Here is a 23,746-nt window from a genome sequence, read left to right on the forward strand (position 1 = left end):
AAGACATTTTGATGATAACAGATTTCTTTTTTCAAAGAAACGTGATGTTTTTTAGTTTTTTTGTTTTTTTTGTTTTTTTGGTTTTTTGGTTTTTTGTTTTTTGTTTTTTTGTAATGGCAATGCAGGCTTCTCCACAGTCCTTCAGTATGGTTAGCTCTGATCTAAAGCAAACCAGAGTTCTGCACTACTACTGCACTACTACTTTTGAGGCATGAGATTCTAACAGATGAAATTATTAAAGACTCAACTCAGTCTTCTGCAGTAGGGTACGCTATCATTATTACCTAAGAGGGAATAACAAGTGAAAGAGAATAAAAAGTTGTGTGGGAGTTGAAGTAAATAAACTTCAGGCTATTGGCTCTTTTGAATTCTGCCCTTCAACTGGTAGACATAAATCATCTTCAGGATTAACCTGGAACAGTTTGTTTGGTATCTCAGTGGAACAGCACTCCATCTCCCACCTGCAAATACCAAATGGTTTAGATGTTCTGCACCCACAAATCAAAGCCAAGTTTTCAATGGATCTCACACATATTACTTTTTGGAGGGCAATATTCTTTTTATTTTTCACTAGATGTAATGAGGTTACTTTTTATTCTTTTCTTTCCTTTTCTTTCCTTTTCTTTTTTCTTTTCTTTTCTTTTCTTTTCTTTTCTTTTCTTTTCTTTTCTTTTCTTTTCTTTTCTTTTCTTTTCTTTTCTTTTCTTTTCTTTTCTTTTCTTTTCTTTTCTTTTCTTTTCTTTTCTTTTCTTTTCTTTTCTTTTCTTTTCTTTTTTACTCAGGACTTTCTTAGACATTTTTTTTCCTCGCCAAATACGAATCACATGTTGTGATCTATTTGATAGAACTTGGTTGTGACATTAGCCATTTCCCATCGCCTATCTAAGATAGAAAACATTACTTGTCCCTGGAGTCTGAACTCAGTTAACAATAAACACTCCATTGAAATATCCACAAGATCTTTTTCAACAGGCAAAAGCCCAATAAATTCTCAGCTGTTCAAAACGTGCAAGGATGAGTAAGAAAGTGTGGCATAAAGGTTTTGGATGAAAACCTAAGTATTCTGTTATCATGCTGAATGCAAATTGAGGATTTTCCATGGGGAACTAAGCTGTTTGGCTGATTTACTGTATAGTAGTCAAATATTTCTGGCTTAGAGCCTTTTGTAAAGTTATTTTAACAGATTAAATAGGAATCAGGGAAGCTATTAATTTTTCAGTCATATGATCTTATATTTACTCTTGTAATCAAATCATATTCCCACCCCCACGGTTTTACTAAAGAAATGCGAATCTCATACTCTGCCTGGAGTTCAAAGAAATTAAATTACAGTGAGTTTACTTTATATGAAATTGCTTAATCAGAATGCAGAGTTCCACTAATCATATTTAAATATAGTCACTGTAAGCCAAATATTGACCTTAGGTTAGAAGATTTTTATGGCTTACTTAACGGAGACCCATTTATAGAGCAGCACGAAGAATTCTAAATCATGTAGATGCAGGGCAAAATGAGATGCTTAGAAATGCAACAATGAGCTGCCACAGCCATTGCCATTCTTTGGAAATGGTGTTATTTTAAATTGCTTGAAAGATACTGTAAGTCTAATAAAAATAGTGGGGAAAAGGCAAGAAAAGAATAATTTTTTGGCTCCTGAACAGTAGAGTTTTCTAGAAGACAAAAATAAAATGCAATTCATTTTCACCTTAGATTTTGACATTTCCAGCATAGTCTTCTGGACCATCAACACAGCGTGAGTGAAGGTAAATATGTATGTGTGAAGACATCTGCCCATCTCTGTCTTCTTAATTTTATTTCTTGTGGTAGTTACAGGGTCAACAAAGATTCTCAAGTGCAGTAGTGACAATTAGTGCTCACAACGTAAAGCTGTAGAAAAGAATTCAGAGGATGCTCAGGTTAGGACATACAGCTTTACTGGATGATAGGGCTGCAAGTGAATAAACTTGAACTGGTGGACTCAGTACTCTTGCATGGTGAGTTTCTTATGATGTCTGTATTTCCATTGCTTTTCCTTATGATTGCACAAGTATTTCTCTGGACTTAGTGGCAAACAATGGGCAACATAAGTCACTCTGTCATAAGCAGGACCTATTTTTTTTTCTTGTATACCATTATTATCCATTTTAATCTTAAAGTGTGTACACTTTCACATGCAGTTTTTACAATAGACGCATAAAAATCAAGCTTTCTTGGCACTGTAGCTATTTGCAACAACAAACTCCTTCCTTTGCTCTGTCTTTTTTTTTTTTTTTTTTTTTTTTCATTTCACTTTCAATTTAATACAGTCTGAGTCTTCTTTAAATAACATTTCTGAGAATGAGAGGTAGAGGTGAGTTGGCACTTTCTTAGGTTTAGACACAGTGGAGCAAACCAAGGGGTGAATGTGGGCCAAACAGCCTCAGAACTGTAGTGTTGATGGGCCAAAATGGAAATCCTGCATGCCAGCAGTCCCCTGCAGATGGGCTCACAGGAAAATAGCATTTAAATTCTCATCTGGGTTCAATCAAATCATTACAAGCTTTGTTAGTTCTGACTGTTTTATCTTTCAGTGCAGTGGCCAACTTTTCAAGGCTCAGACTGGCTCCTTGGGGAAGTTCATGTTGCAGCACTGAAACTAAGTGCAAACCCTCTATCTGTCTGTCTGCCTTTCTAGTTCTAAACCAAGATTTTTATATCCCATGTCTCACCGAAGCAGAGCACTGTGCAGAATTTCATGTATCCCACAAACTTGCATGGATGTGAGTAGGCAGAATTTGGCCTTGACCAATGTACTGTGAAGCTGAATCAGCCCTATTTCATTCCAGTCTTTCACAGATTTGTCCACGGGAATGGTTTCTGTTGTTCTGCTCCTCATCCAACCTCCATGGCTTTCTTGAGGCCTTGGGCTGTCATCCATTCATGGAAACAAGAGGCCAAGTTCCTTGCAGGGCTTAAGGAATGCAAGCGTGCAGTTGGTAGCTAATCAGCACAGACGATCTTAGGTCCAAGAGAGGGAAAAGGTGAGAGAGAAGCATGCAGTGTCTCATCCTAGTTTCTCTTCTGTATGGCATGTATGTCCACAGACTGGAAGGACAGTGAGCTGTTACAGATACACTTAGCTGAGATTAAACAACTCCTTGGCCTTTGCAGAGTAAAAGGAATGAATCTTAAATCCAGGTGAAGACAAGAAGAAAACATCAGACACTCCTGGTCTTTTTCTGTGCTCTGAGAATAAGAAAAGTGCTCAGAAAAGAGCTTTCCTCCACTAGAATGGCAGATACCCTATATGGAGCAGCAGCACTGCAGAAAGAAGAGAGTGACTAAGGATGGGAAAAGACCATTCTAAACTGGACTGACAAGTAAGAGCAATACACGTAGATGAATATGGTTAGGAAAGAATGCATCAGGAGGTGCAAATAGGAGGCAAAGGGGTAAATGTGTCACAAGGGGAGTCGCCTAGGGGCAGGGTTCCATGTTCCCAGGGAACTCAAGAAGAAAGGAGTGAAAATGAGCAACTGTAAATGCAGATTCCCAAGTGACACTATTCTTGTGTCCCATGATCTTCTGCTACAGTGGGAGTCAGGCCAGCAGAGACTTGTGCCATTATAGCACAGTGGAGTCCTTTATTCTTATGTCCCTTAAGAAAATCACATGTGCTGGGAAGAGAGAGCACAGGAGTCAGTGTGAGGACAGAGAGGGGAGGACGTCTCCCAAAGTTCTCACTGACTCCCAAGCCTTTCCTGGTTACCCTGGACTCCAGTGATCCACTACCTTCTATTATTTCCCTATTCCTAGAGGTGTTGACTTGAAGTTTGAAGAGCTCTACTGAAATTAATCCACTTTAAGGACTGCAGCATGGGCTGAAGGTCTGAAAGATCTGAACTAGCAAGACCTCTGTGTTAGCATTTCTTACCACAGAGCGATATAGAAACCAAATGCAGAAGAACAGAGCACCTGAAGAAGGGAGCAGAATATACAAGGATCTGCAACAACCAAGAAATAAATAGAAAGAAAAGATCATCCACATCTCAGTAAATACTGACAACTCCTGCGTCTCTTAAAGATAGTCATGACCAGTAGCAAATGGGGAAACCCTTGGTCACTGATGATTAGGAGCACACTGACATTTTCCTTATACAAGTTCCAAGGGTTCTGCTCCTGGAAATGAGATTTCTTGCATGAGGAAGGCTTAGGTTGAGACAGACCTTTCACGTTTCTTTGTGGTGTTCTATCTCATACCTCACTGTTTTGGGTTATTAATTCCCATTTATATTTTCTTTTTTCCTCAATCTCTCTTTCTTATGTCCTATAAAAATTTTCTTCCTGTGCTCAGAATTACCCATCTCCTCATTGTTCAGTCTGGGTTCCTACAGCAATGAGCAACATGTTATGCTGATTCTTGTTTACCTGAAGTAATCATCAAGAAACCATTTTATAAGCTATCTCTCTGCTTCATATTAAAAAAAATATAAAATCAACAGATTTTGCATAGTTGTCACAGCCCTCGTTTACTTCATTTTCTTTTTTCTAGCACTCAAATAAGGAACAGAAGTTAATAATAGTAACATGCTGCTTTGTAATATTTACAGTCGGGATATTATCTGTTAGATGTGGTCAGTGTCCTCACTTCCACAGAAAGCAGCACTAGGACAACATCTGTTCACGTGCAGATATTGACAACGTAGGCATTTAAAACAGGTCACCCTGCACATCCTTTGTAGTCAATAATGACAAATAAGCACTTGCAGAGCACATTTCATCTTATATTAAATCAATCATCTACTTTAGGCCAGATGAGTCACACCCTAAAAGCACTTGTTTCTAGCATGAGTGGTTTAATGCAGGTGTCCATACTGTTTTTGCTTAAGCTAAAGGGATTCATATCCACATATCTTGAAGCTACACAAACATGAATCCTAGAGAAAAAAATCTTTAGTTTTCAAAGACAATTGGAATACTTTTCAGACTAATCATTGTTTTGGACCAGGGTATGCACTTTGTGCATGGCAATCTCCAATTTGTACCAGATGCAAAGGCAAAGATACTTACTACACATGCCCCAAACTGCGCAAATTCCTTTCTCTTTGTGTTCACTTAACCTCAGCTTCCATTCCACATAACTTGTTTCACCTCAACTATGTTTCTTGGAATAACATTGAATTTTGGTCAGTTCATTATTGGCTTTGTTTGTCTTTGGTGCACTGTGCGTTGGCTTGAAACACAAAATACTGTGGTGAAGGAATCCAATATGGTAATACAATCGCTTGCCTACTATTGCAAGAATAGTTTCCATTATGGCCCCTATTTTTCACACTCTTGTAACTTTCCAAAACACTCACCTTTGGAGGCAGTTCTCCCTGCTTGATGTTTGCCTGGAGGTTAAACTTGCCTGTGAGAGCAGAAATTTTAACAAAGACTTCTAGTCACTTTTACATTATGGGAGAGTGGAAAAAAAAAAAACAACCTACATTTTTTTCTGACTTGGAAAGAAAAATGTCTAACCACATTTCTAAGGAGAGCAGCAGTAAAGCTGCTGAGTGTTGTAATTTGACGGATAAAATCAGTTGAGAGCCCAGCTGTATCTTATAGATTCCGCTTTTTTGACTTGTCTCAATGGTCCTGGTGTCCACAGAAGTCTATTTGTGTCTATTTACAGCCTATGGGATCAGAGCAAAAATGACCAGTCATCCCAACTGCTAGCAACTAATTTTTGTCCCTTCTTTCCCATGCAAAATTAGGAGCAGTACTAACAGTTTTGTCTGTGGGAATCTGGAAATTATAAAGTAAAATTTCTATTCATTTCAACTCTGTCTCTCTGAATGCAGGTAAGTTTGTGCCTAAATGAGCTGTTTGTCCGGTTGAATACAGAGAACTGAGTGGTATTGGGAGTTTCTGTCTTTCTTCTGTCATTTCTTTGCTTAAAAAATCTGCATGATCTGACTGAAAGACTTGGGGCTGGATTGTAATAGTTTGTGAATCCTACACGAAGTCTGGCTATCAAGATAGTTATTGTATGACTACATCTGGTTATTGGATTATTACCCATGTGTACAAGTTGTCTTAGCTTAATATTCAAGCCACTAAGGAAAAAAGAAGGAAAGAAATGCAATAGTTCCAGAAGAACAACTTCTTAGTCAACTTATATGAAACTCTTAAAACTATTACCTGTGCTGCAAGCTGTAAAGAAGCTGCATCCACGTGAGTCAAAAAGTCAGTAAGATCACCATCGCTGTTGAAAGAGACCTCACTGACAGTCACTGCCTGGTTGAGAAGGCCAAATTTACTCAGGACCATTACAAGTTTTAGGTAAGATAAAAGTGCAGGTTTCTTTACAATTCTGGGAATGTAAATGTGCATGGAGGCTGTTTTAAGCTTTAAAACTCAACATCATTCTTCTACTGCTGAGAAGACCTTTTTCAGTCCCCTGGGTTAATGAACAGTCGTTAGCAATTTGCTCTAAACTAGTAGATTCCAGTGGCAAAGGAAGTGCTAAGAAGCAGTATCTGGGAACTCAGGCTTGTCTCTGAGCAGGTGCTTGATGAGATTAGAGAGGGGCAGGGCTAGAGCTGGTACCTACCGCAGCTTTCATGCTCATAAGATGAAATGATTCCAGCAGTAATTCCAGTGCAGGAGCAGTGAATGAACAAACCTGCCTCACTCTGGCTTTATCTACATTGCTCTTTAAGGAGCTTCAATGAAAGGCTAGAACACCCTGTCAGTCTTCAGATATCACTAGTCCATAGAGTATGGCATTTCTGCCACAAATCCCTGTAGCATTTCAGGCAGCCCCCCCTTAGTACTTAACCACAGTCACAGCCTATCACAGCCTTTTACTATGCACACAATTTTTAGCTGACCATGTTTGAGAGCAAGGCCTCCTAAAGTCACTTTCAAACTTAACTATATTGTGATCATGGAATCACAGAAATATAGAATCATGAGGACTGGAAAAGACGTGAGATTATCTAGTCCAAACATCAGCCCACCCCACCATGCCCCCTAACCATGTCCCTCAGTGCCACATCCACACAGCTCTTGAACACTTCCAGGGATAGTGAGTCCACTGCTCCTCTGAGAAGCCTGTTCCAATGCATGCTTAAAACTTCAGGCTCAGATGGGATCCGTGCAAGGCTGTTTGAGCAAACCTTAGTTCTTTTGCATCCATATGCACTGTTTGGTTTTTGTATAGCAACAAGTAAACTCACGCTACAGCCCCTTTCTTAACAAGGACCTTCACAGAACCACCCTTGTTTTATCTGGTTATGCATTTTCTTGAAGCTGTTCCTATGACCATGCTGCAGAGCAGGCCTGCTTTCTGATTTTGACACGGAGCTTGGTAAAGAGAATGATGCTGGTGGTACATTGGCTGGATTATTCTTCTGTTCTTGCTGCCAGGAGATGCTGTGAGGGAAAACCTCTCCATTTTTGAGCTCACAGTCAGGACATGTGTTGTCCTCTGGTATTCCTGAATATGGTAATCACAAAATGTTTTCTTGTATTGGGGCTTCTCTGGTCACTGCAGGTGGCAGTGCACACAGGTCAGAAGCATCAGTTGTGTGCATTGCACCCGTACTTCTTGGAAGTCCTCAGCCTGCCACTCGTGACAGATGTTTACTCTCAACTATTGACATATCAGTCTCCACAGTGTGATTATCCCCACTTTCATCTTTATCAGTGCTGTGTGACCCTCCACCCAGATGACCATGGGGAGTTTAGTCACATCCCGAGTTCCTGCCAAATGTGTCTTTGGGTGCCCAAGAGCTGCCAGGGCACTCAGCTGGGTGCCAGCATGGCCAGTGCTTTCTCACTCTGAAGTGAGAGTCTCTTCACCTGGTGCTCCAGGATGAGCAGAGATCCTGCTCAGCCAAAAACAGGGATGGGACATGGTGAGGACACTGTGCTCATGGAGCTGAGGTAAGGGCCCTCATACAGGTCAACGAGTGCAGAGAAAGGCATGTGCTGCAAAAATACTTTATGGTTGTCAAGTGTAAAGCTTTTTCCTGTGGTCATGGACCAGCAAACTGCATTGGCCTCACACAGAGAAGCTTCTGGCAAGAAATCATTCCTGAAAGCCAGCTCACATTATACTGCACTCCTGGGACTGCTGGCTCCATGGACAGAGCACAAGGCCAGGGGAAATGTGCAGACTGGTCAGCCCTTTCACCGCTGCATCTCCCTGGATGTTGTGGACCAGCTTAGAGTGGTGAGAAATTGCAGCTGTTGTAACCCAGGCATGGTACAGGAAGGGAGAAGGTGAGGAGAGGACAGAGCAGCAACAGGCTTGGCATAGAGATCCCCTCACCCCACACACACCACATATGTCTTGCTCAACCAGAGGAGAAAGGATCAAGTCAGCTCAAATTAGACATCAAGTGCAGAAGAAAGCTCCCCATTGATTACTGGGGCAATTTGCAATCCCTGAGATCATTCATCTTCACCGTACCCAGAAGAGATGGGTCATGATGCTGGTAAAAAGGATGTGAACATAATCACAAGCCACATGCTGTCCTGGCCTTTTTTCTTGAAATACAAGTTAGGCCTGAAATCCCTCTGCTGATTGCTCATGACAGTGACTCCAGGCTAAGGGTTATTTGCTTTTCCACATGTTAAATAGTCTGTAGAGTCAGAGCTTGTCAAAGAAGGTGCACAAAGCATCCTTCCCTAAAAATTATAAAAATCAAGAGAACTATAAAATATGAAGCTGAAACAGAATCCCAGGGCCCTCATGGTGCACGGAGCCCCACAGGCTCCATTTCAAGGAGCTCCCTGACCCTCATGGCTTGATTGCCTCTGACTTAAGGGCTCAGCCTTGATGTTGACGGCACACAATTGAGTCTCTTACCACCTTGTCTGGCTGAATTCCTGAAGCTCAAGTCTTGGGGCCTCAAAGAGCATGCTGATGACCTAACCAAAGCAGAACCCCTTCACTCCAAGACCACTTGGTCTCCCTAATGCATTCCACAGCCTGTGAAAAACTTCTGATAGTCAAGCTTTTACCCGGTGAGCAGTTGGGAAAGACAGGATATGGAGTTTCTCTACATTTCACTTCTGGGTGGACATACATTGCCCACAGTGAACAGCTTCTTCCATCTGGGGTAAAACTATATGAAGCAAATTACTTGTATAACGCTAGGCAGGTAGAACAGCTATGATTTTACATTAGGATGGCATGCACAGTGCAGGAATCCATATTTTGCTGTCTCTCTAAGGTGAAAGCCTATGTGCTAATGGGGAGGGTAAACAATTATGCTCAGATCTGCTTTTAGGAGCTTATCTTCTGGCTTTCACTTCTGCAGCTAGTGCTGCAGGGTCATGTCCCATGTCTCTCCACTGGCCTCCTCCACAATGATTCTTCAACAGAAATTTCTTTGGTCAAGCATAACAGGACAGGTGTGGCCTTGAGGCAAGGTGTACATTGCTTTGCTCTGATCCCTCTGACATGGAGACATTGTGTTAAAGAGCAAATGGAAAACAAAACCCCACGTTGTCCCCTTATCACTCATACTTGGAACTGCAGTCCAACAGGGCAATACTAGACAGCCGGGTGCCTGATCTGGTTCAGCACCGCTACGTTCCTGCTGTGTGGTCTTGGCAATGGGCTCGCTTTTCCATCTGTGAAATGGAGCTAGTGGTGCTTACCTTTGTTTTCAGGACGTTTCAGGTCTCAGCACGAAATGTTTTATGCAAACTAGGAGGGTTTCTGGTGCTATTTCTTAGTAATGAGCAGCAGACCTTGAATTTTGACCTTTACATGTTGTTGCCTTTTTTTTTTTTTTTTTTTTTTTTATGATTATCTGTACTCGCCTCACCGGGCCTGGACTGAGTGGACTGGTAGCAACTGAAGGTCAGAATGATTTTCCTGCCAGCTCTAACCATATAAGTGAGGGTTAGAGCTGTGCTGGAGGGGGGTGTATTTATGGCCATGCAGATGCGCTACCACCGCTTGGACGCCTTTCTGTTGGGAGCAGAGGGATGGAAGTGCAGCTCTGTGGGGACACGGTGTGGTCACTCCTGAAAACGGCACCTGCATGAGCCGAGACTCGGGATTTTTCCGCTGTCTGGATCAACCTCTCTCCGAACTTGTTGACAAGCACACTCAGGAGCTCCTGTCAAACAAGAGGGAGAACTGCAGCTTGGAGTGTGCTCTGCTCTCCAGAATACAACAGCAGTATTTTGTTGGCATCCTGGGTCCCTCACTGTGACAGCTGGTTGAAGAAACAGAAATAAAACAAGGAGCTCAACAGCTTGTCAAAACATAAGGGTGAGATTTGGACAGGCCCATCTCACACCTCCTTGGTCACTCAGACAGCCTTTGTGGTTCCCCGTGCCCCTCCCCAACCACCGACCTGAGACTTCATTCCCTTTCCAGGAGGAAAATGAAATATTTCTGTTTTCTCTGGGGTGAAAAGCAACTGGATTTAGTAATAAAAAAATCTCGGTGAAAAGGAATTGCTGTGCTCTGCCTGCTTCTCATTGTGATACTGTACAGGCTGTGATTTTAGACCTCATTTTGCATATGAATTTGACATTGTTTCCCTTATTAGTGTTGATGGTGCCATAAAATTTACTAGGGACATTATTTTTGGGATCCTGGCTAACATACGGAGAGCTCACGTACACACTGATATGTATCAGGATCATATTCTATTGCAAAGGTGGCTCTGAGCTCCTGAATTCCTCTTGCTAAATGGGATAATTGGTTTCAATCTTGAATGGGATAATTGGTTTCAATCCATTATTAATGATACCTGACACAGCATCTGATCTCTAGTTTCACAAAGCTCAGGATTGCTCAGATGAGCCTTTGGTCCTTACTTCTCTCATGAAGTGAGCTTCAGCCACCTTTGATATGATATTTATGATCAATTTAAAATACTGGTTAGCTATAAATTAATACAGGGACCTTCGTGTAAAAGAGCAAGGGAAATTCTAGGGCCCTGTCAGGTTTTTGGAAGCTCTCAAGTGGAATTTTATCATCTGCATAGTATGGATGTTAGGTGTAAGGTGGGGCCTCCTGGGACAGCATACCCAAAGACAGCTCTGTGCTGGTAGCCATGCGTTGTCTCTGGGTGGTAGGTCTCTGCGTCCTTCAGAAACAATGCTCTCACTCTTTCTAAGTCTCATATTGGCTATGAGATGCTGCAGGGTACGGCTCATGCTGTTCCCTCTTGGTGAGATAAAGCTCCCTTCAAGGTTCCAACTTGTTGAAGAAAATCTCACACCACATGCAGTGCGTCTGGAAGCTTCCAGATTGTTTAGAGCCACGTGAGCAAAACCGTATCTGTATTTTCAGCAAATACTTTCAGAAAAGATAGAGCCTTAAAATACATTGAGGTTGTAAAAAGATTCCAGTAAAAAGTGTATAAGACTGAGCTGGTCTTGTGGTTAAAAAACTTTGACACAGAACTATATGTATCACTGCAAGAAATACAAACAAAATGCCTTTAGCTTAATCATAGAACATCCCGAGTTAGAAGGAACCCACAAGGATCACAAAGTGCAACTCCAGGCTCCACAAGGCAACACCCCAAAATCAGATTGTATGTCTGAGAGTTTTGTCCAAACTCTCCTTGAACTCCGGCACTGGGGGCCGTGCCCACAGCCCTATGCATCTCATTCCATACCCACGTCCCTCTGGTGCAGCCCCTTTCCCTGACCCCCAGCTGCCCCTCCCCTGGCACAGCTCCATGCCGTTCCCTCGGGCCCTGTCGCTGTCACACAGAGCAGAGCTCAGCGCTGCCCCTCTGTGAGGAAGCTGTAGTAGAGCATCATTTTTCCCTTTGTTGCCTTTTCTTCATGGCCATTTCTGCATGGCCTGCCCCTTTGCATCATAGTTTGCGTCTTCGTGGAGAAAGAAATGAACAGAACCCATTTTGGTTCTCACTGTAGAGTGCTGACTGACTTTTGCTATTGGCCTGACATCTGAAGGGAAAGATAAGCATTTTGCTATTTTAATAAGACTGCAATTGCCCCTTCCAACAGGAAATATTATTTAGAGCAATAATGCCAGAGGGGTTGGAAGGACCTGCAGCATCTGTTGTGTTCCGTGTACTCGGAGCGGAAAAGAAGGGACATCCCATTGTTCTGATCTATGGAAAAACATATCTCTGGAAGACATTTAATTCACTTTTGCTTCACTGGCAGGCACTCCAAAGACCCAGATATTTTTTATATCTAATTAGCTTCCTTGTCATGGATGATGATGTTCAGCCAGGGTTCCAGGTCAGGAGCACAGCTTTGAGATGTGCGCCAGATGCAGACAGATATGGAGCTTTTGAAGTGAGTGATCTCCTCCCCATGGGTTTGGTCCTCTTGATAAATGGGCATACAGGTGATACACTGCTCTCTTCAACCCATTTTGGAGCACCTTGCTAGTGTGTTGACTTTATGGTAATTCTCATCAGTGAGCACAAAGCTTATCAAAGCTAAAATCTGAATTGAGAAAGCAGAAAATAATCAAGTTTTACAGATCAGTTCTAAGAAAAAGCCTGTCTTTGTTGAAAGGTCAGAGTCTTGCCTTCCAAGAAGATGAAGGAGGAATAAATACAGCTGAAGTTCAGCTTATTATACAGATGTACAGATGGTCTGCAGAATCGAGCCATACCCAAGTTCGGGGAATTGAGGTCAGAAAGGTCAGGTCTGTCCCCATGTGAAGCAATGCACCTGAATTATGCCACAGAATAATTATTAAATGAAAGAAAGTAGGAGCCTAGCTCAAAATAGTGCCTATGGTAAGCATATTAACTGTATCCTGGATAATATATAACACAATATTAGTCATCTTTCTTTAGGATATAAATGCAAGCAATTTTTTGATCATTCTACATATCTGCTGGGCAAAACATAGTCACCCTTTCAGTCCTGAAAACATCATAACATTTCCTTGGAAGTTTGCATGGTACATTACCCTTTACTCCATGTTTCTGGGCAGAGAGAAATTTCCTTTTGTTGAAAATAACCCCCCCCCCCGCCATAGGCCAATGTGGTGTGTACAGCCTTTGTATCCCAGGGCTGTTATCTCCTGCTGTCACTGACCAAACTCTTGTGGCATTCAGGAGGCAGTGAAAGTTCTCATGTTGACTTTAGTGAGAGGAGGCTGAATTCTTGATCTTTCTTTAAATCTAAGAACCCTTTTTTCTTCTGTTAAAGCAATTATTTGCTTGTAGAACTCTTTAAATTGAGGCTGGAGTAACACAGTGCCATGAGGGCTTTGATGTGGAAAGTGAGTAAATATTACATTTAGGACTTGGATTAAGGTTTCAAGGATGCCCCCTAAGCACATTAATGATTTCTAAAGGTTGTTGCTTATGCTGACTTCACTGTAAACGTTCTAAGTGAAGTAAGTGCCCACCAGCAGATGGTGCTTCTGCCTGAGAATTGCTTTCTTTCATGATGGTTGAAAGACCATTTCCTCACTCACATCATTATTATAAATGGTCCACTGAGTGGCAAAACAGTTGCTATTACATCATATGGGTTCTATATTTGAGATAGTTCCTGTATATGCCTTTCTGTCCACTCATCCTTTACCCCTAGTGCTGATTATGTTTGTAGCGCCTTTAATTAAATGGAGAGTTTCAGTTTTAAAAAGAATCCTGTAAAAAGTGCTTATTAAGCAGATGTGGTATCTGGCTACAGAATTTCAGTGGTAGGAAAGACAGAGCAGAATGATGTTTATTTTAGCTTGGGATGCCTTCCTTGCTGCCTTCAGTTGAGACATGTACATTCAAAACTAGGCAGACAAGCTTTTTTTCTGCTGTTACCATAGCAGTAAGTACACTGAAATGAAGATATAGGACCCCTTTAATTAGACAATACATTATCATGTTGCACATAGGTGTCTTGATACACTTCTCCTCCAGCATTTAAGATACCTCGATGGTTGATACATCCAGTCCCATGGTCCACGTGCCACTGTTTATGCTTAGCATATTGTTGCATGTGGCAGCATATAAACTCAGGTTAAGCCAGTACGATGCCAGTTTTGGACTTGAAGGTTGTAGATAACACTGAGCTTGTGGGCGACACTGGGAATGGAGAAGGATTGGTGGTAATGTGAATCTCTGCAAGTACATGAGGTATGGTTCTCCTTGCAGAAGAGCAAAAACCAGGAGTCTGATTCAACGTTTTGAGTTGGATTATGGAACTACTCCTTGTCATAGAGATCACAGAATCACAGAATAGCTTGGGTAGGAAGGGACCTCAGTGATCACCAAGTTCCAAAATCTGCACTAGATCACACATTAGATTAGGTTGTTCAGGGCCCCATCCAACCTAGCCTTGGTACTGAGACCCAAACTTGCCCTCAGGCTGCTGTGCCCTGCTGCATTCTATGCAGCTGTGAACATGTTCCTCTCAGCCAGGAGATGCCAGGATGAGGACAGTGTTACCCCAGTGAGAAGGTGAGAACTCTAAATGGGTCAGGCAGGGTAAGGTATCAATACGAGATGGAAATATCGTAAACTCATTCTTACTTTAACCACAGCAATCACACACTTGCACACAGAAAAAAGTGCATACTCCAATAATGTTGGTCTGCAGACATTCTTGAGTATTATGAATAATCTGATTTGTTTTAGAAGTGATGCGATTGTTATGAAAATGGTAATTTCTTCTCTTTCTCTCATCTCAGAAAGGATGAGAGAAACCCAGCAGTAGATGTGCTAAATTCAGCTTTTCTGAAGAGGCTGCTTTGAGGAACTGCTACGAAGGCCCAAAACTAAAAGAAGGAAGGACCATAAAGCATCCTTATGATTTTGAGGGGATAAATGTACATTCCATGCCGCAATGATTGCAGCCTGATGAATTGATGAAGATGCCAGAGTACGGTTTCTAGAAGACTGGACATTAGCAGATCCAAGAGGCCAATTAATCAGATGGAATCCAGTAAAAAGATTACTCTCTTGTTCTCCAGAGGCTGCTGCATGAACAAAATATAAACATACATATATCAGCTGAAATCCCTCAGGCAGCTCACCCAGAATAACCTTCTTTTGGATCCACTCCAGCTCCAGGCAGAGGCTCTGATTCAGGAAATTCTTGCTGTCCGTGGTAGGTCTGAAACCACACCTGCGTTGCTTCCCAAAAGCATTGTCTGTGGACCAGGCCTTGTGTGGTCACCCATGGGATGCCTACTAATATAGCTGTGTTTGCATGGCTTTGGCTGCTTTGGGTACAGGCATCACTGCTGCAATAGGTCACTACGGGAGTACCTCCAAATGGAGATGCTTTCAGGCACACACTGACTGTGCTTTCTGCTGTGGGAAAGCTACTGGAGGCCTGCTTGGGAGGGAAAGAAGCGCTTTGAGGATGGCTCCCATGGCAACAAGATAAGGCCTTACAGAGTAAGCGTGTGCAGCTCCCAGTGAGGAGTGAACCCTAAATTGAAAGCAGATGAGTGAAACAGGTGACTAATACAGATAAAGCCAGTGCTACTGGAAGGATGGGGAGCCATGAAGAGAGTGGGAAACAGCCAGATGCCATGTATTTGGACCGTGACATTGCACAGGATAGTCTTGAGCTTGCCTTTACACTTAAGGCAGTGATGACAGAGCAACTGGGACCAGTGACCACCCTGTTATGTGAGGTCTGGCACCTCACAGAACAACAGCATGGTTGATGATGGAAAACATCTCTGGAGACTGTCTGATCCAACCCCATGCTCAAGCATGGCCACACACAGCAAGTTGTCCAGGGCTGTGTCAGCTCTCTAACTAGCAGGAGACTCCAACAACCTCTCTGGGCAGCTCATGCCAGTGCTCTATCACCTACACAGTAGGTGATGTTTAGACAGAACCTTCTATGCTTCTGTTTGTACTCATGCCTCTTGTCCTTGCACCAGACACCACTGAAAAGAGCATGGCTCACTACTCTCTTCACCCTCCCTTCAACTACTTGTACACACTGATGAAATCATCATCCTGAGCCTTTTCTTCTCCGGGCTGAGCAGTTCCAACTCTCTCAGTGTTTCCCCACAGGTGAAACACTCCAGTCTATTCACCATTTCAGTGGCACTTAACTCTCTCCAGTGTGCCCACACCTGTCTTGTACTGTGGACCCCAGACCTGGACACAATGCTCCAGGTATAAGACATGTGGTGCAGTACGGTGTCCTCAGGGTGCCACATCCTCCTGCCCACCACCTTCCTGGGCGCCCTGCCCTGTAACCCCAGCCAGCCCAGGACTTCCAGTCCTGTCCTGTAGTTGTAATGTGGTGATGTGGTCAGCTGGCAGGGATGATGCAAGCAATACTATACAGATAGTGTAAGCACTTGATTGCCAGCATGGTGAAAACACACACTTATGAGTAGACTTTGCTTGCCTCTCTAGTAGCATGAGTGCTTGCTTGGTGTGGGAGCTGAAGGTGGGCAGACTGCACAGCCAGTTCACATATCTGGATTTCAGCCATGTAAGTGAATGGGTCCAAGGTCAAGAAAGGCTGAGAAAACAAGAAATGTGACTATGTGCATGCAACACGCACCAGGTTGAATGAGCAATTATTTCTTACCTCATGTGCTGACTCACTTGTTTTCCTTCCCTGCCACTGGACTTGCAATGATCAGTTGTTATTAATTTTTAAAGCTCTTGGGGGGATGTAGGGCCTCAAGATATGTTTTAGCTTAAGTGACCTCAATAGATTGTTATGTGTAGAACACAGATTTTTCTGGAAAAGTAAATACCAGCTTAATATACCTTCCTTTGACAGTGAAGTCGGTGTAATGAAATGATGATATGATATAGGGTTGCGTAGGGCGTTCACTCTGTTTTTCTATTTTAGTAAAATCTCCTGGCTTGGCCTTTGCTTCCCCTTTCATTATCACTCCATGAGCAGTATGAATGGTGACAGAGCTTTATTAAAGTCCCCAGTATAACTAAAGAGAATCTCTACTTGGCTGCATCCAGGCAAACAGGTTGGGAAAAATAAGCAGCATTTTTTTTTTTTTTAATATGCAATGGTGGAGTACAAGTAAAACCCAAAATATACAGTAGTTCTAGGCCTAACTTGACTTTTTCTTTTCAAAAAGCTGAGCTTGCCAGCAGGCTGCACATAGGTCCAGTAGCCATGTGGTGATAGCAGAGCATTTTAACATGACCTTAGTTCACTGCTGTTCTCTTCCTGCCTGCATAATGATAATAATAATAATAGGTTAACATGGTACAGGCACTCAGTGCTGCATGGACCCTGCCAATAACAAAGCTGCTCAAGTGCAACAGGATGAGAAGCAAAGCCCTCAGCTCTTTTCTTCAGTCTTCCTGGGGTGGGAGGCCAGCAGCAGTTCCAGTGATGCTTGCCACTAGGTGCCTGGATGGGATGAAGCTCTGGTGCACTCCGTGGAAAAGTGCATTGGAAGCTGAGCTTGCACTGAGGCTTCTGCACACATAAAGTGGTGAGCTGATCTCTGCATTAATTAATAATTAAACATTATGCTGGGCTCTAGATGGAGAGCGAACAGGCATGCTATTGGGCAAGCACTTCAATTCCCATCTTCTGCCCCATGCACCAGCTCCTGAGGATACTGCTGGGAAGGTGTACTGCTCCAAAAGTGCTTCCTTGCATGGCTGCAGGGAATGGAGCAGCATTACTGAGTGACCTGAGAGATTTCCACAGGGAGCCAATTCTGAGTAGAAGCATTTTGTGTCTGTAGAAGGCAGGTCCTGTTCACTGGCCAAATGTATCTGGTAGGTGTGAGATCAAGTGTGAGATGAGGCAAGTCTTGGTAATGCAAGGAAATGCTTCTAGCAGTGCTTGAGAAGCTCCAGTGTGTCCTGTAATTTTTATGATTTAATCCTTGACTTCAGCCCTCTCTCTACTGAACAGCATCATTTAAAATCAGGCCTTGAAATACATTCTTTCTATAAGGAGCCTCAGCAACCCTCCTGGAGAAATGGTTGAACTCTCCTGCCCCTGTGAATCAGACCGTTTCTTTTGCTGAGGAGTTATAAAAAACAGATGATTCACTCATATGAGCCACTTTTCAGCAACTAGTCCTTAAGTCTGTAGATATGCGAGTTAACAAAATCAAGCCCTGCAGAAGGGGTTTTGACAGTAACTCCAGCTCCAGTTCAGGCCTTCCTTTCTGTGTTCTGTCCAAGTTCCATACCAACTTCTGTGGACTTTAATTGAGCCAGAGTGGAGAACCATCTCATTTATAAACTGGGCTGCTCTGGAGATGCAGCCCTTGGCATCAGATCTGGCCAAAGGAGCCACGCACCTGTGAGCTGATCCACATCTCAGCCGCGTTCTACACTGACATCATCAAAGGGGACACTGGCAAGAACCTCAAAAGCAGCAGGTTGTAATCTCCTTTAATTTTCAGAGGCTCTTCGAAAAGCTCTGACTGCTCCCTGTCCTCTTCATGTTTACATGTTTACCTGGAGCTCCATCAGGTCAAAGCACCATTGCCCCAAAAGGAGGAAGTCTGATGAGAGCACCCTGGTGACATCTACAGCCTTCCCTTTGTGTTCCGTGTTGTCTGCTGGACAGGCTTTCAGAAAGATGACCTCAAAGAGGCTAAGGAGTGAATCTCCTGAAGACATTAGAAGCTAAGTATCACACACAGCTCCTAGTGTTTGCTTTTTCATTTAAATGCTACAAGCAGGCAACACCTTCACATATCCTCTAAAACTTTTGCAATAGCAACATGTAAAACCATAGCAACAAAGCTGCATGATTGCAATCTCTTCCTGACCACAATTTTTCCACCCCTGCAGTTTTTACTGGAGGAAGCAATCCACTGCCTTGCAGGGTGGAAGGAGCTTGTATCTCGGTTGCTGTGCAGTCCTAGCACTAGACACAGTGCCCTGGCTTATTCTTCCCAGCTGTTTTCTTTTAAGCTTTCAGGATTGGAGGAGCTGATTAAGCATGAGTCCCTCAATGCTGAATGCATCCCCATGACATATACTCTTATCTCAGAGACACAATGGGTTTTCCTCTCAGCCTTGCTTATGCTTGTGCCGCATAAAAAATTTTGTTTAAAATTCACTTTCTTTTTGAATATTTTCCTCTCACTTTAGTTATGACTCAGAGATGTTAGTTTGCTTGAATATATTTTTCTTTATTCACACAGGACCATTCCAGATGGGCCATTTCACTGTCTGCACTACTTTCACTCTTCTTATACAAGGCATTAAGAAAAGTGCACCCTAATGTGGGTCTCTGATGCGAGGAGAGAGTGATCATTAAACAGTTATTATAATATTTAAGATAATTTTTGCAAGCTATCGTTTTGGGGTGATCTAAAGACCAAAGCAATAGCCAACAGTCCTCTTTAAATAATGGGCTTTGTGTAAACTTCTGCTCCGGAATCATTACATTGGTTTCAACTGTTATTTCTCTGTGCCCCTCTGTATGTGTGCATGAACAGGTTACTCAGCTCTGGGTGTTCCTGCTGGAAAAGGGGTTGGGCCAGATGGACCCAGATGTCTCTTTCAGCCTCAGCTATCCTGAGATTCTGTGATAACCTTCAGAATCAGGATCATAGAATGGCTTGGGTTGGTGGTGACCTTAAATATAATCAAATTCCAAACCCTCTGCTGTGGGCAGGGTTACCACCCATCAGATCAGGCTGCTCAGGAGCCTCTGCTTTGGGCCAGTACATGCAAACTCCCATCTCGCCAAGAGTTTTAATTTCCAGCTCTAAGACTTATAACCCCTCTGCTTTTATTTAACTTTACCCTTTACCCTTAATCTTTGACATGGCTGGGACTTGAACCTATGGCTTCCTTGTAAACTACCTTGAACTTGACCAAGGTGTTTCAACAAAAAGGCTGTTTCTCTGCTGAAATGACAGGAACAGCAATCCTGTGTGAATGAAGGGAGTTAATACTTTTTCAAACGTATACTCAAAGTGCTATAATAGGTATGACACATAACTAAGACTCAGGTTTTCACAGAAAAGCAGAAAAACACAATCATTGAATCAAAAAATGTATTTGCCCTGGAGCAAAAAAAAAGGCCCAAGAAAATAGGCTAAGTCTGAAAACTGTAAACATCACTCCCTGAAAGATGGAAGAACAGTTACATAAGAAACAAACAATTGAAAAAATGATTACCTGGCTTTAAAAGAAACTCCAACCTATACAGAGTGAGATATCAAAGCAGCTAGTAGTGCTGAAAGCCATGCTCTTTGGTGAGAAAGATGTACAAACCAGAACTACCTTATGCTGAGAAAGAAAACAGCATCCACTGTGCTTTGAATGTGTGCAGAAAGAGCATTAAGTGATAATGAGTTTACTGGAATGACAAACAGAAGCAGAAGGTGGAAAATAGGTAGTTAGCATCTACTGGCCCACTGCAGAGGCTCCTCACTAGAATGTGAGGACCAGGGAAGAGATCTAGAAGACAGGTGCAAAACAAGAGGTAAGGTAAAGAGGCAGTAATTGCCAACAGTGTCATGAGAAACCAGAAGAGATGGAAAATGTCCCAATATGTATTAAAAGAACTGATTATAAAGGAAAATCAATGTAAAGAAATAGTAAGTATATATACATATATATATATACTTACTATATACATGTATATATATGTAAGTATATATATGTAAGTATTAAATGTAATCCTGAGTAATTTTGAGAGAAAAGGCTCTGGCAGTCACAGTTAAAGAAAAACTATAATAACATAACGGCCTTGATAGGTCTCTGTTTAACTTGGGTGATCTTACAAAGAACAATTTGAAAAGGAGCACACAGACTTAGGGATAGAACCACTGATTTCACAAATGGTCTATTAAGCTAATGTATAAGTAACAGGAGGAATCTAGGAGGAAGGTACAAAGTTTGATGCAGTGGGGAAAGTAATGAAATGCTATCAGCACTTTTAAGTATCAGTAGTTAACAATACAGCATATCAGTAGCAAAAGGCTGAAAAGATTGTGGGTTAAGGCTGTGTATACAAAGGTTTGAGGTCTGAAAACAGTGACTAACACAATATTATGATTTAGCCAGAAGAAATACTGAAGGAAAATTACATAGGTAAGTATTAAAGGATACTCATATCTCTTCAATAATGATGCTTAACAACTATATTCTTTTGTTTCTAAGAATTAAGCCTATGCAGGCATTCTTAGAATTCATGAACTATATATAGTAAATTGCAAGGTGAGACAAGGCAAGAGAAGGAAACAGTAAAACTGGCATATAAATACATCTAAATCAGTATTTAAATACATTAGCTGTTGATTACAACTAAAGTGTAAGGTTTGATGCTTTACTTCAAAGAATGCATAGAAACAAGCAATGGAGAATCATCCAGAAGGTGACTGAGCAAACTTCTTTGAAGGGAAATGTCCAAGCTCATGGGACAAAGATCCCATTAATGATCAGTGAACCACAGAATAGCTTGAGTTGGAAGAGACACCTAAAAGCCATCTGGTCCACCCGCCCTGCAATGAACAGGAACACCCACAGCTCCATCAGGTGCTCAGAGTCCTGCCCAGCCTGACCCTGAGTGTCCCCAAGTACAGGGCATTGACCACCTCTCTGGACAGTCTGTTCCACTGCCTCACTACACTTACTATAAAAATTTATTCCTTATATCCAGTCTAAATGTCCACTGTTTTAGATCCGAACTGTCAACCTTTGTCCTATCACAGCAGGCACCGCTGAGTCTGTCCCCTAATCTTGTGTTAATCTTACTTCTCATTTGGTTCAGTTCTCATTTGGTTAACAACAGAAGAAGCAGTTAATGTCTGCTTGACAACATATGCAGCTTTTGTGTATGTATGTGTACCTGCGTGTTTGTGCAAGCGTGTACCTGCAAGCATTGGCCAAATGAGACTGGCCAGGAACAGACATCAGAAGAGGCTGGTTGAAGAGACAGTCTATTGGCAGCCCAGGGTAGTAGCTCCCAAGATTCTCCTCTTGCAGCCTAACCTCCAGGGCTGTGGTTCCTCTTTCAATCCTACAGCTCAGTTCATGGCCCTGCATTTGGGAGCTCCTCTAATAGCACGCTGGTGTCTCCAACTGCCTTCAAACAGCCAAGCAGAGCACATCCCTAGCTAAGTAACAAAGGAGGCTGGACTTGCAGCAGTCTGTCTGGCTCTCAGATTTCACCGAAGCAAAAAGCAGCAGCTTGCCAGCTACCTTGACTTCGAGGGCCCCAGTAGAGGGCACGTGGGAAACTGCCAAAGAGAAGTAGGGGATCAGAGAGGAGGCGTTCCAGCAGCTTGCCTCCATGCTGGGAGGTGTTTGTGTACAGAAAACCATCCAGAAGAAACGATAGCAGTAACCATGACAATGTCAGCATCATGGCACTAGCGGGGCTTCCTCAGGGATTAACACTTCCCAGTACCATGAGTGTATCTCCCTTTTTCTCATGCGTTCTGTTGATTCAGTGGTAGCCTGCGTTTGCTCTTATCTTCCTCAAAGCAGAGCTGCTTGTGAAACTGCTTTCTCTGAGAACTGCTGTGGCAGATCTACCTGTAAAATGCAGATATCTTTTACAAAAGGGTCTGTCCCTTGTGCTTGTGGACCACTTTGTGGACATCTGGAGGTTGGAACATGATTCTTGAGGTCCCTTCCAACCCAGGTCATTGATTCTGTGATTCTGTGATCTGCATCTCCACCCTAATCTCCTCCACTGAATGTTGCTACCAGAGCCGAGAACTACTCCTAACTAGAGCTGAAGTTGTGTCACTTCACTAAGCATGTTGCTACTTCTAAGGTGTGACTCAGTGCTTTTCAGTTAGGTGTCATCACGTACTGTTTGCTAGGAAATAAAATCAACATTAGTTAATTCTTCTCTCCCTCTTTTATAATATAGGTTTTTGTTTACTGCTCCAGATCACGGGTGATGTACACAAACAGCAGAGTTCAGGGATGCTGGCTGTGTTTGCAGACCTGCTTCTTGCAGTATAGGCTGCATGGTCACAGACAACCACAGTCCTGGTGAAAGAAATGGAAAACCAAACAACAGGAGGAAACTAGGAGAAAGGCAGAGAAAGCTTATGTTCTTTGTGTATGGCAAAGGATGGGGGAAACATGAAACAAAGCAAGGAGGAAAACAATAGAGAAAGAGATAGAAGATCCATGTGGGCAACCTAATAGGACTGATAGAGCACAAAATTCTTCCTTTTGGGTGCTAACAGCATGGAAGACCTTCTACAGAGCCTGCTCAGCACTCAGTCTCTTGTGCTCATGTCAACCAAGGAAATTATTCATTATTTTGGAGAGCACCCGTTTACTTTTCTTCTCTCTGTAAACCTCTAAAAATGTTTATCCTTAGCCCTACTGTGTTCTTTTACAACATATGAATTTGCAGTAATAAGAATAAATTAGAGCACTCGGCATCGGACAGGATGACTGATGTAAGCTGTCAGCCGATGTTTGACTTTCCAGGTGAGATTAGATTTAGCATTTACCTTAATATAAACAGAAAGCGTGCAGCAGAAAGCACTTAATTAACAGGCAAGTGCTCGAAACCTTGTGCAGGCTGGAGGCTACTTGAAGAGTAAGATAGCTCTCTTGCTTTCAAGAGTATCACAGTATTATCCCGTGGAGTTTCAAAATCCTGATTGTTACTGGGAGTCTCATCACTGAAGGAGACAGCAAAGGTAAGTTTCTGTTGCTAAGACTTTATTTTCTATCAAAAAACCTACAGATTTTTATTTATTATCTCCCCACTGAAAGGAAAAGCATAGAGATTTTGCACAAAACACAAGTTTCAGGTGAGTCTGGGTTCCTGTTTTCTTACAGCTTGCTCGCTTTCATTAGACTGCCTTTATCCCATATGTTTGACTGTGTGGGTATAA

General features: G+C 42.5%; 1 protein-coding gene across 5 annotated transcripts in view; it reads left to right on the forward strand.

Annotated features, from left to right (window-relative positions):
• The window catches only part of KCNE2 (potassium voltage-gated channel subfamily E regulatory subunit 2), a 45,602-nt gene that overhangs the window by 18,304 nt on the left and 3,552 nt on the right, over nucleotides 1-23,746 (forward strand). Inside the window, exon 1 of one of the 5 annotated variants that reach the window (XM_085547867.1) lies at nucleotides 3-23,548. The exons of the other annotated variants lie outside the window; for them this stretch is intronic. The gene's annotated coding sequence lies outside the window, so the exon portion shown is untranslated. Of the gene's footprint in view, nucleotides 1-2; nucleotides 23,549-23,746 lie in introns of those variants that run through there. 5 annotated transcript variants of the gene reach the window in all.

The sequence above is a fragment of the Coturnix japonica genome, chromosome 1, assembly GCF_054131305.1.
Source record: "Coturnix japonica strain WE chromosome 1, WE-NBRP24, whole genome shotgun sequence".
In the NCBI taxonomy this organism is placed as follows: Eukaryota; Metazoa; Chordata; class Aves; order Galliformes; family Phasianidae; genus Coturnix; species Coturnix japonica.